The 12393-nt window shown below is 37.1% G+C and overlaps 1 protein-coding gene across 16 annotated transcripts in view; it reads left to right on the forward strand.

Annotated features, from left to right (window-relative positions):
• Positions 1-12393, forward strand: part of NRXN3 (neurexin 3) — a 945575-nt gene that overhangs the window by 926590 nt on the left and 6592 nt on the right. For 2 of the 16 annotated variants that reach the window (XR_015804647.1, XR_015804648.1), the window contains exon 22: positions 7522-8252. The exons of the other annotated variants lie outside the window; for them this stretch is intronic. The gene's annotated coding sequence lies outside the window, so the exon portion shown is untranslated. The remainder of the gene's footprint in view (positions 1-7521; positions 8253-12393) is intronic. 16 annotated transcript variants of the gene reach the window in all.

The raw sequence follows: 12393 nt of genomic DNA on the forward strand, positions 1-12393 counted from the left end.
GTGCTTTTATACATTATTAAAATCAAAAGGAAAGAGTACCTCACATTGTCTGAAGTGGTGTGAGAGAACAACACCTAACATACTACTCAAAAGCTTGGCACTCCATTTTTCCTTTCTGGAGGAAGAATTGGGGTTCTATTTATTTATATTTACAGATTATCAAGGTTACTACCTACAGTTTTCTACCACTTCCCAGTGGTAATTTTGTAGAATCTGTCAGCAGTCTACTTGTTAGTGAACTTCTCATCAGTAACAGTTTCTTAGGTAGCATTTTGCCTTTACAGGTAACTGGGGATTAAAGACTTAGTGCATGCAACATCTCATAGTGTATGCAACATCTCATAATGTATGCAGCTCATTTAACTGATGGAGAACTTGGCCTAGCCTTTTAGGATGGCTCTGGGGCCTTGTATTAATTCTGAGGAGTATTTCGCCTTGTTTTTGTCTGAAGAGGAGACTGAAGTCCCATAGTCTTAGCACTCAGTTCTGGACTTCCAAAGGCTTCTTGTAACATGAGGAAAATAACATTATGAGCAGGGCTGTACTGCTTCCATCATTTGAAAGATGAACTTATTAATCTCTGATTTAGTGCAGTTTTTTAACCTGTGCTTGAATAGGTCATTTCAATTCTTAACTCTAACACCCCAATTACTCTAGGATGGAACTTAAAATTTCTCAAACTTAGTAGAATAAAACATGCCCAATAAGAATCCTTATCATGACCTGTGATTAATAAAATAAATAAGTTTAGGTATCAAAGCACAGGTAAAATAGTCTTTTTCAAAGCCTTCTGGAATAAGCCTCTTCCCAGCCATCACTCTGTAAATTCTCTTCACTCTATATTTTACAAAGAACTGGTGTTCACAATGCTGAAAATACATAGTTCATTATTTCTTCTCAGTAATTGCACTATTTAGCTTGATATAATTACCAAGGAAATTGTGTATTATTGTATTGTATGTGTTGTTAGTTGGCATTAATCACCATTTGTATAGTCCAATTTACGAGTTAACACCCCTGTTCTTTTCTAGATTTTGTCCAACACTTTCCTTGTTATTGTGTGTGCACTGTTAAAGGTCTGTGGTTGTACTGATTCCCATGTAACCTGGAGAACAGGGCATAGCTGCATCAGTGGAGACTTCTAAAGTGGAGTGCTTTAGATCTTGGATGTCCTCCAGAGACATAAGTAATGCCTGGGATGTTCATGGATTATTTAGCCATCCCAGAAGTGGACAGCACTTTTCTTTGTGTGGTTTTACTTTGCTTTATTTTGTTTACAACTCCAAGATAAAAAGCATAATATCTATCTCTGGTTACTGCAAATGCAGATTCTTCCCAGCATTGATTTGTGTCTGTAACAGGAATAGGAAATACTAAAAGAAGAGGCATTATTGAGGGCAGAACTAGAATCACTACTTTTCCTTCAGAAAGTATGTTTAAGCTCATTGCAAGAGAAACCTTTTACTAGTGATTCTACTGTGCTTTGGATTCTCCTCTCTCAAAACAGGGGAGGAAGTTCCATCCACTGAGTTACTTGTGGTTGGATTAGCTGCAGACTTTGAAAATGTAATGTGCTTATGCTGTTTCAGGAATTAATTTGATTACCTTGTAGGAACTTTCAACAGAAATGGCAAATGTAGCCTAGTATGCAAGTGATTAAAAATATTGCACTGAAAAAGGGTTCTGCCTACTTCTGAAGTACACAACTTTCAGGTAGTTGTAGAGAACCAGAAGCTCTCACCTTAGGCTCCTTTTCTCCAGGCTTAACAATCTCAGCTCCCTCAGCCACTCCTTCTAGGACTTTCTAGACCCTTCACCAGCTTTGCTGCTATTCTCAGGACGTCCCAGCACCTCAGTGTCCTCCTTGCAGTGAGGGGCCCAAAACTGAGCACAGAAGTCAAGGTGTGGCCTCACCAACACAGGGAGACAAGCACTGCCCTGGTCCTGCTGGCCACACTGTTTCTGACACAGCCCAGGGTGCCACTGGCCTTCTTGCCCACATGAACACACACACTGGCTCATGTTCAGCAGCTGTTGACCAGCACCCCTCAGGTCCTTTATTGCTGGGCACCTTTCCAGTCATTTTCCATCCTGTAGCACTGCCTGGGGGTGTTGTGACCCAAGTGCAGGACCGAGCACTTGGCCTTGTTGAACCTCACATAGTTTATCTCAGCCCATTGATCCAACCTGTCCCACAGTGTATGACTTCTTAGGATACTACTACTGAGAAGATATGCAGAAGGTATGAAGTATTTACTGGCATTTGGACAACCTGATGACATGTATTTTTACCTCCTTTGTGGCTGTATAGTGAAGAAAGGAGAAGACACTAATATAGCCTTGCTGCTCTATATTTGCGGATTAGCAGAAAATTATGTACATTTTAGTATTCCATAAATATGCAGGAAACTTTTGCTACATGTGTTTAGATGTAGCAAAGACAGACAGTCCTGCTCCCATTCAAATTATTGGATGACACTCTGCTAAACTCTGCTGAGTTTGTCAATATGAGAATCTGAGTTTTGGTTGCAAAATCCCTTCAGAAAGACTTCTTTCTATTTAACTGACTTCTAGGATTAAATAAGTTTTGCTTTACAAAAAAAAAAAAAAAAAAAAAAAGAAGGAAAAAAGCCATAGCTGGCTGACTACAAATATCAATCTTCAGTCTTTCAAAAAAAACCACATCAGATCTTTCTCCCCGGAGAAAGAGACATTTTAGAGATGCATGGGAAGAATGCTTTCAGGCCACTGATATTGGTTGGGCCGCTTAGCACTGGAAGCATCAAATACTCTTTGATTTGGAAGACTGTGAAAAGATAATAAGCTTATGGCAAACACCTAATACTGCTGTGGCAGTTTAGCCCTATGATTTCCTTAGCTCTCAGAGCTATAAATGTGCTTTCATTTCTGATGATAGTTTTTTAGCTCACTGCTATAAAGAAGCCCCACTAATTAACTCTTACACACAAACCCAAACAGAACAGCATGTGGGACTTTGCCAGTCATTCTCATATATATATTCTTACTATGGATTACTTTTTTATTTCTAAGCTTCAGATGTGCCCGTGGGCTTAGAATGAGAGAGCTTTTTACCAGTGCAAACAGCTGGTGCAAGGGAAGTGATATAACTAATTTATATTCTTAGGCTCTTCCTATCTCTGTGTTTTGTAGTGGACCAGCTAATTCAATACACTTCTCTTGCAGTTTAAATTAGTGCAGATAGCTGATGGGAATCACAGGAACAGATTTTTATTCTTAGCTGAGTGTAGGAAAGAGGGTTTGCTTTGAAACTTTGTATTTAGTCCTATTAATCTAGAAGCTATTTGTTACTTGTGGTATGCTAAGCATTTGGCTGGATGTCTGAAAAACACTATGAAAGGTTAAAAGCATGCAAGAATGGACAGGTTGTTTTGGGAGCTAGTACAAGCAGGAAGAACCAGAGTTGTGTTGCAGTAGACAGAACTCAATGTGGGATTCAGTGTGTTAGGGAAGAGAGAAACTGTCAGCTTTAATGGAGAGCAAGGACATTAAGTTGTGTCAGGGGAGGTTTAGGTTGGATATCAGAAGATTCTTCAACCCAGAGAGTGGTTGGGCCCTGGAACAGGCTCCCCAGGGAAGTGCTCACAGCACCAAGCCTGCCAAAGTTCAAGGGTTTATACAATACACCTGGGGGCATGGTGGGACTCATCTTGGGAATGGTGCTGTGCAGGGCCACCAGTTGGACTTTGATAATCTTAGTGGGTCCCTTTCAACTCAGTGGATTCTGTGATTCTGTGACTAGAGTGGTAAAAGACATGGAAGTTCCAGAAGTTAGCATGAACCTGGGTACAGTAGTGTAGCTCTAGATCCTAATTGACCATCCATCTTTCATATTGCTCTTTAACACACACACACACATACACACACACAGAAATGTGTATTACCTTCACTTTTTTCATTCCCCTTTAAAATGCAACTTGAAAACAAAAAACAGTACAGTAAAATTTCATCATTGAAGTCACTCAAAAAGGGGCTTTTTGTATCATTGTTCCCCTGTAGATATATAGATTATTTCATTTGAAAACACTGGCTATCAGCTTAATCCTTCAAGCAAGAAACTTGTAAGCTTTGATAATACAGATGTTTATACTCCCAGTCCTTTGATCTACTTTAAGTTTTTGAAAAAAATAAAAAAAAAGCTCTAGTAGTTATGCTTTTTAGTCTTTGTTTTTCTGAGGAATAATTTGCTAAATGTTCAGTAATAAAATAGCATCTTGTAGCTTCATGTGGAACCATTTAGGATCCAATTTTCAAATTAGGACATCTAGTTTTGACTATTAACAGCCAAGATTTTTTTAAAGCCTGAGGAAGGTTTTCCTAGCCTCAACAGAAATTGTTGAACCCAGATTTTCCAAAGGGCTCTACTTCTATTCAAGCCTCTGAATTACCAAATTAAAAAATTGCTTAGCACCCTTCAAATCCTCTTGTAAGGCTAACATCAAGATATCCTTTACAAAATCTTGTCATCTCTTTAAATCTCTCTGGCTCCAGTTGTGGTTCTCTCTTTTGCTTTTGATCTTTCAGGCAGTAAAAGGCTTTTCCAGACCCTCATGCAATGATTTAGGAGTTTATCATCAAATACGGCATAGTATTTTCTGGAGAGGCCTGACATAGACTGCACAGTTGGCAACAGACTCATGCCTTACAGTGTTTTGCATCAAAGAGAAGGCACTCAATTCTAATGTGCTGAAGGGGGATATTTCACTGCTCTGAAAATCCAGCTGCAAGTCATGACAAATACTGATTAAAATTCAAAGCTTAAATGCCTCTTTGTGAAACTCCCTAAGTACAATTAAACCAGAGGCTCAGAATCCTGGTGGGAGGTGATGTCCAGGGACACTATCCTTGTAACCTTGCCAAACAAAAATCTCCACTGAGGTCTGAAAATGCCTCACTTCTGTAATTTTTTTCATATTTCTAACCAATTTTTTTTTATCCACAAAGTAATCCCCAAATTTTCCTATGTCAACCAACATTTTGCTTCCTGTAACCTGCATGTTTTGTCCCTGAGATAACCCTGACCAGGTTTCCACTTCTGTGGTTTGATCTCGTCCCTTCCTAACATGTTTACCAAAGGGATGTAGGAGATAGGTCCAGTGTAGCCTCCCAGCATAGGCATGGTACATTCCAGCTACAGCTGCACTGTGCTGTTAGTCAGTGCAACCTCATCACTTCTGGAGTAGAGCTCTTACATAACTCCTCTCAGAACTAGACACTTTTCAGTAAAACATCTAAAACCAACCCAGGCTATTTAATTTTTGTGGGGTTTATACTTATTTAATATTCCCTAGAACTAACACTGATCTATCAGTGGCTTTAGAGGTGCTATTTGGTTGGTTAACCAACTTATTTTGGTTAATAAGTACCAAAACATCCTACCTGTTCGTTATGATATCTACACAAAAGTACCCCGGCCACATCCACAGGGAGGTTATCCCCATTATTCCCAGAAATTCAATGTTAAGATAGCTGCCACTTCAACTGATTTGTGGTAGCAGGACCTTATGATGGCTTATGGAATGATCTTACTGACATTCCTGATGGAAAGCTAAGGTGTATGCAGTGCTTACAGCCTGATTCTCTCACCTCCTGAAGAGATTCATCTTAGGCAGGGTCCAGAGCTTTGTATGTAATTTTGTTGTCTTCTAAAATGTGAAACAAAACTATTTGTTTGTCCGGGGTCCTGGGGTCCTTCCTGGAGGGACTCTGATGTCTAGGTGATGGTCTTTATACAAGAAAGATGCAGACACCATATGTTTCATTAAGGAATTCAGAGGAAGCTGAGGACCCCTCTAGGACATATAGTATCTGGGATACAGTTTTAGGAAAGAGCCAATCAGTAATATCTCCCTGAACTTTTAATACTTTTGTAGCATAGGAGAAAGTAGTCTCTGTCTTAATGATAGCAGTGGCAGCTTTTTCTGCCACTAGGCAGAAAAATAAATGCCACTGATTTCAGGTGTGCCTTGGAGAGTTAGAGTCAGAACAAGGGATGGAGTCTGGTGTTTTGGACTCAAATAGATCATAGTCAGTGTGTAAAGTATATCCTAGCATAGCTTATAATTTCTCCTCACCCTTTTCCCCTTCTGACCTCCCCCAGAAATGCAGAGATCCTGCTGGAATGTGCTTTGCCCTTTCTGGAGAGGCATGGATGGTACACCCCTTGTCCCCCCCTTCCCTTCTGCCTGCCCGCCCCCCAAATCCTTGCTTGCTCTTCTGTTTTTCTACTTTCCCTAAATGCAACTTACTTTAAGCATGCATTATTATTAACATCCTACAGTAAAATTAAGCTATTATATAACCCATTTGTCAATCTCAGCCAATTTCTTCTATCTTTTTCTATGTCTATTTATGACGTACATCCAGACTGCACGTCTTTTTTTTTCCTCTCCATGTTTATTTTAAAAATAAGTGATTTTAAAAAGATGTATTAAAAAAAAAAGCAACACTCAGGGGTGGTGGGGTTTTTGGCCAACAATTGAAAAACATATTTGAATGGGAGGGTGACGGATGGAAAGAGAATCCAATTATTTAAAAAAAAATTCAAATTATGGAAGTGTCCCTAGACTGCTTTGTCTGTTCCTTTCAATGTGTGCATCTGGTTTGTCCATCTTTGAAAGTGTGTGGAATAATTTTTTCTTTAAAAATAAATTTTCAAAATCCAGCAATTGTTCTTATCTCCCTTCTTCCTGGGAAAAAAGTTATCTTTTTCATTTTTTGCTTTTTTTTTTAGTATATCTCTACATAGTTATATTTTGATGTATTTATTTTCACTGGTTGAATTTCTATCTTAGATTTGGTTTGTTCCAATCTAATAATGAAAAAAAAAAAACAAACAAAACAAAAGAGTTATGAATTGTTTTCTGCAATTTTTTCCCTCTATTTCTGTCTTTAAATAAGGAACTACTTCACTGGCAGAATCCTACAGCTGTATTTTTGAGATTCTTCAGGGAATCTGAATATAAAAGCAGTCTAATTCGACAGTGGGGACAGGGTGTGCAAACACAATCTTTACATTTGAAAAAGTACATTTGATGTACTCAAGAAATGATTGTCTCAAATTGCTGAGAATACTGATGCCAATCTGATGGACTTCAGAAAAGATGATTCTTAGAACAGGAAGGCTGTGGGCAGCTACAGATGAAGTTGTTCTAATTCCAGTGCATAAAACTAGTTTCCTTGGTTTTTTTTGTTTTACTCTCTGGTTATTATTATTACTATTATTATTATTATTATTAGTTTATGTATTTTTGCTGCTATTTTTAATAGGGAAAAGTCTTAACTGTTTTTATAATTTGAGAACCTTTAATGAAAATGTAAATATTAATACTATAATTATTAATTTTTTTGTAACTTGCATGTTGAAGAAGTTGCAGCTTAGGGTTTGTGAGATTGTCAATGTTAGAGTTCTGTTCTTTCTTTTTGTTGATGGGCATGAATATGCTCATTTGTTTTTGTATATTGCCCATCCCTTCCTTACAGCCAGAAGCTCTAATGCTGCTAGATCACTCCGTACCGCCCTTACATGGACATGGCAACTGACTTACACTTTCACTCCCATCATCTTCATCTCCTGTGTAGTACACTCATAAATTTTTACACTCCCAGTCCATCCACCCTAAGCATTTTTTCTTCCCATAAGTTTCCCTTCACCACCCCTTTCTTTAGCATTGTTAAAATTTTATGTGCAGTCATCCATTCCTTAAAACACACACACACAAAAATTATAGAAAAAAAGAAAATGTTTAAAAAAATATATATCAAATTGACCAAAAAGGCAAAAAAGCAACAAACTTTGCTTTTCAAAAAACATTATATGTGTAGATATGCAAACAAGCAAAAGTAAATTCAATAAATTGTACAGGATTTTTCAACTGCAATATGCTAACAACTTTACATAAGATAAAAAATACAACCAAAAACAGCAGAAAAAAAAAAAAGTTCAAATTTGTTAAGGTGCAAGATTTTTTTCTTTTCATGTTATGTGGTGTGGATGTATGTGTTGTTGCCTCCCTGTATCGCCCTTTGTTGTAAAACAAATATATTTAAAAAGAAATAATAAACATTTTGCTAAAAAAGTTTTTAAGAAACAACAGCAAAAAAAAGCAAGTTACAAGAATGTGGCAATGCTACTTGTCCAAGAGCATTCTTACACAACTTTCTTTTGTAAATTTTTCCTTTCATGCCAAAAAACATGCGGGCAATTTGTTGATGTAAGTTGACTGTTACGAAATCAATGTGGTATGCTTTCTAAATATTTTTATTTATTTTTGGTTACCCTTTTTTAAAGGAAATAATATTTTTGATTTTCATAATTTTTTTTCAGTTCTCATAGGTTTTTATCTTTCTTTTGCTGCTAAAGTGAATTACTTGTTCTGTTTTTCCTTTCTCTGACCTTGTTGCTGTGGCATTTTTATTTTCTAGTGTATGGTTTTGTTTTAGGAATATATATATATATAAATTTGTTTATTTTTAATGAATTTTTATTTGACTTTATGTTATGTGCTCTTTGTATATTGTCGATTGCCATATTGTACTGTGCATAGGATGGGGTGAAGGAGTCTGAGGCAGTTTGGTTCTGTTCTTTCTCAGTCCCCCTCTAGAAGCTTTCTTTCCCTTTCCCCACACAAATCACCAGTAATGCTACTTCTTTTCATGCTACTTAAATTGTATTTTACCTGGTGGTGGTGTAGCCTTCATGTCAAGTCAAAATTTATGGGACTTCTTTAGCATTTTGGTAGTTCTCCAGGTTTTTCTACTGCAGCTCTACACCATGCTTACTTTATTCCCATGAAACTATTTTATTTCTATCAAATTTTTTCATTGCTGATTATGTGCTTGATGTCCAATCTAAATGATACTCTCAAGTGAACTCTTACCAGGTTTGTGCATCCACTGTATTACTATTAGTATCAGCCTTGATAGCATCATACAGAAATGATGCAGACAGATCCTGATCCTCTAAAATTTCCTTACTACAAAACAGGTTTGCATTATTTTCTTCAAAAAGTAATGACTAAAAGTAAGAAAAAGCTGTAGTTCTTTATTAGTACATATGGTTTCACCATTTCTGCATAATAATGCTGTGCTCAGCCAGTATATTAGGTTCAACCAACAAGTTCCTTGTTGAAAATACTACTACTACTGAAAATATAACAAATAATTATACTGAATAGGAAGCTGTCACCAGGTAATAAAAGTTTAAAATAATGATGGGAGATAGAAGACAGTATGCCTCAATTGATTCAGAGAAGCTCAGTGTCTGGGCACCAAAATTCTTGATTTTGCTCTAGAATTTTTCTGCTAGACATGATGTTAGGACCTCTCTGGAAGGTTCTGTTTCACTGAAATTCCACAAAGGTGACCAATAATTTACAACAGTAACAGACAGCCCAGCAGTAACTTGGGATTCATGAGCTCTCAGACTCGGTACCTTCCTTTTGCTCATGAGCCATCTGTTGGAAAACACTGCATTTACTGATGTCTGTTAATATAGTTGGAGGGAGGGGCTTAGGAAATGCTTTTCAACCAACTTCACAAAAAATCCAGTTTTATGGAATCACTTTGGGGACTATATCGTCTCTGAAATGAAAAGGAGATATCTGAGATAAAGAGTAGCAGTATTCCATTGTAGAAATCATGTTTTTCTCTCTACTGCTTTCTGTCAATTGCAATTAATTCAGACTGCAAGAGTAGAAAATACTGAGAATGTTCATATACTAGGTTTTGTGTTAGCATCGTCTTTCCTTTGAATCAGAAACTATATTCTGAATAATTTCCCCTTTTTATCCTCAGAGGACTCAAAGCAGAATTAACTAAATACCATTAGACTGAAATTTATGAACTCAGTGTTTTAATAAGGAATTATTGAGTTGATACAGAGGGGGAAAATGTAAGGAATTATTTCTCTAGCAAGTGTTTCGTATTAAAAAGAGTCAGACTTCAGAGGAACATCAAAAGAATAGAATGAAAATTGCAAACTTTGGATGCAGAATTTCAAGTACCTGCAGGAATGGATGAATTGTGCAGCCTTTATGGATGACATTTTAAAGCTCCTCAGTTGCTGCTGGAAAAGAGAGAGACTATAAGGTGTGTTCCTTATCATCATCAGGAGAAGATTAATCTTTCAGGCTTTCTTTTTGTGTGCCTTTTGTCCTGTATCAGTTTGATGCCTGAAACTCCACTGAAGTAGTTGTGGCTCTAAAGATGAAAACCAGAGGCTGCTACAGTTTTCCATGTTGTTTTATTTATCATATTTTTTGGTGCCCTCTGCATTCCTGGCTTGCCCACACCATCCTCACAGTTCATAAGGCTTCTATTAAATTTTAAGCACTCTGTCTTTTCCAGTGGCAGAGGACTCCGACTGGAGCTCAGCTCCAGAAGTATGAATTATATATCTATAAATATGCTCATAAAGCAAAAAGCAGGGCAGCTCCAAGGCTTGAGTAGATTTTTTATATCCCCAGTGCTATTGATAGTTTAAAGAAAAGCACAACTCCATGAAAGTACTATATGTGTTAGATTAAAAGGCTAATTTTTAATTAATATATGCACACTTTCTGGAATGAGGCCAAGCTGGGCTGTTTGGTATAAGATTTCCAACCTCACAGACTTCAGTTCTATCAGAGCTCCTTCCAGTTTGGTGTTAAGTTTTTTGGGGGTTGGGTGGTTTTTTTTCATCTACGCTGTTGATGAACAAGTAAGTTTTGCATCTGTGTCACTGCAGAGGAAACAATTTTATCTGTTTCTCTTTTTTTAGTTCTTTGGCATTGTGTTGTCAAGAGGAGCTATTTTAAAAACATATTTTATATTCAGGAAACATCTATTCTCTGCTTGGGGGAGAAAGCACAAAGTAGGTGAAAAATAAATGTGGAAAATGGCTGTGAAATCTTTGGATTGCTAAAGTAGTCCGGAACTCACAGCATACCAGTGAACACTTTGAACAGGTGCTTAACAGCCAACAGAAAAAAAAAAAAAAAGTTAAAAACAAACAAACAAACAAGAAAAATAAAATAAAATAAAATAAAATGCACTCCCAGAAAACAACCTATATCATTCACAAGCAGAGTCTAAGTCTCACATGAATATTTGTTTGAGAGCTGTGGCCCAAACTTGTCTGCTTTTTTTTTTTTTTTCCACAGCACAGAGCAATTTTGAAATTGAACCTGTAAGTTTATTCAAGACTGCAAAGCATTAATTTTGCAATTGAAAAATGGGTAGACATTGTGAGGAGAAAAAACTTGACAAACATAAAACCTCTCTCAAACATATTTCCCTTCATGTAAGGTTTTTCAGGGGCTCCTCTTTAGCTTTTTCTAGAGGCCTAAATCTATAAAATATTTGCTTTCCACAGCCAACGTTCAGGATCTAAATCCTGCATAAGATACTCTTGACAACCAAGTGGCTTTTTAGTTTTTTTTAATCTTTCAGTGTTCACCTTTAAACTGATGTGGGGCCTGGGCAAGAGGCACCACTTCTCCATCATCCAAGGGCCACTGGCTCCAGGCAGCGTCCTGCACCCTCAGCCATTTTTTCTGTGAAAGATTCCCCCTACACACACACTCATAATCTGCTGGTCATCAGACTCCCTCTCATGCCTCTTCCGTGTAGAAATGCAGAACAGCTTACAGAGTTGTTTGTGGGTATGAGATAAAAGTTTGCACTTACTCCATAGACATTGGTGATCATATTTCTCACACGTTCCTGGGGGCTTTTCAGGATTTAAATTCCCTGTTATCATTAAACAACACATTTCTCTTAGACTGAGTGGCATTTTTATCATGCCATTTTCAAGGATATTTTTATTCCTCTACAAATCAAATACTCCAAGAAGTATTCATTGTGCTTGCATCCTGTTAGACCTACAGCTTCAAGTTTGCTCTGAGTTTTTCATAGATGCCTAACAATGCAATAAAAGATTTGATACCTAGAGTGCTTTTTCTGACTTACTGTCACACAGCTTTATTTGGTCTCAGTTTCTTCTTTATAGTCAAGAAAAAAATTAAAAATCAAAACATTATTAACACCCTTACATCTACCCACAAAATACTCACAGAATTGTAACAAATTAACTCCGTGATGGAGAAGTGATGCCTAATGAAAGACCTTAAACAGTCTCTTAATTTCTTGAGTATGCAAGTAACCATAGTGTGGATCATTGGGCAATTTGGAATAAAAACTAGTGGTGAGATTAAATAATTGTATCAAAATTAATCCGATGCTCCTGGTATGAAAGTTATTTCTCTCCTCACATACATTGAGAGATGAAAGCTTTGTAAAACTTAGTCCTGACTCTGTCTTATTGCCTTCCATCCAACAGACTTGCTGGCATCAAAAAGCTCCATTATTTTCTCC

This window comes from Sturnus vulgaris, chromosome 6 (assembly GCF_052056855.1).
Source record: "Sturnus vulgaris isolate bStuVul1 chromosome 6, bStuVul1.hap1, whole genome shotgun sequence".
Lineage (NCBI taxonomy): Eukaryota > Metazoa > Chordata > Aves > Passeriformes > Sturnidae > Sturnus > Sturnus vulgaris.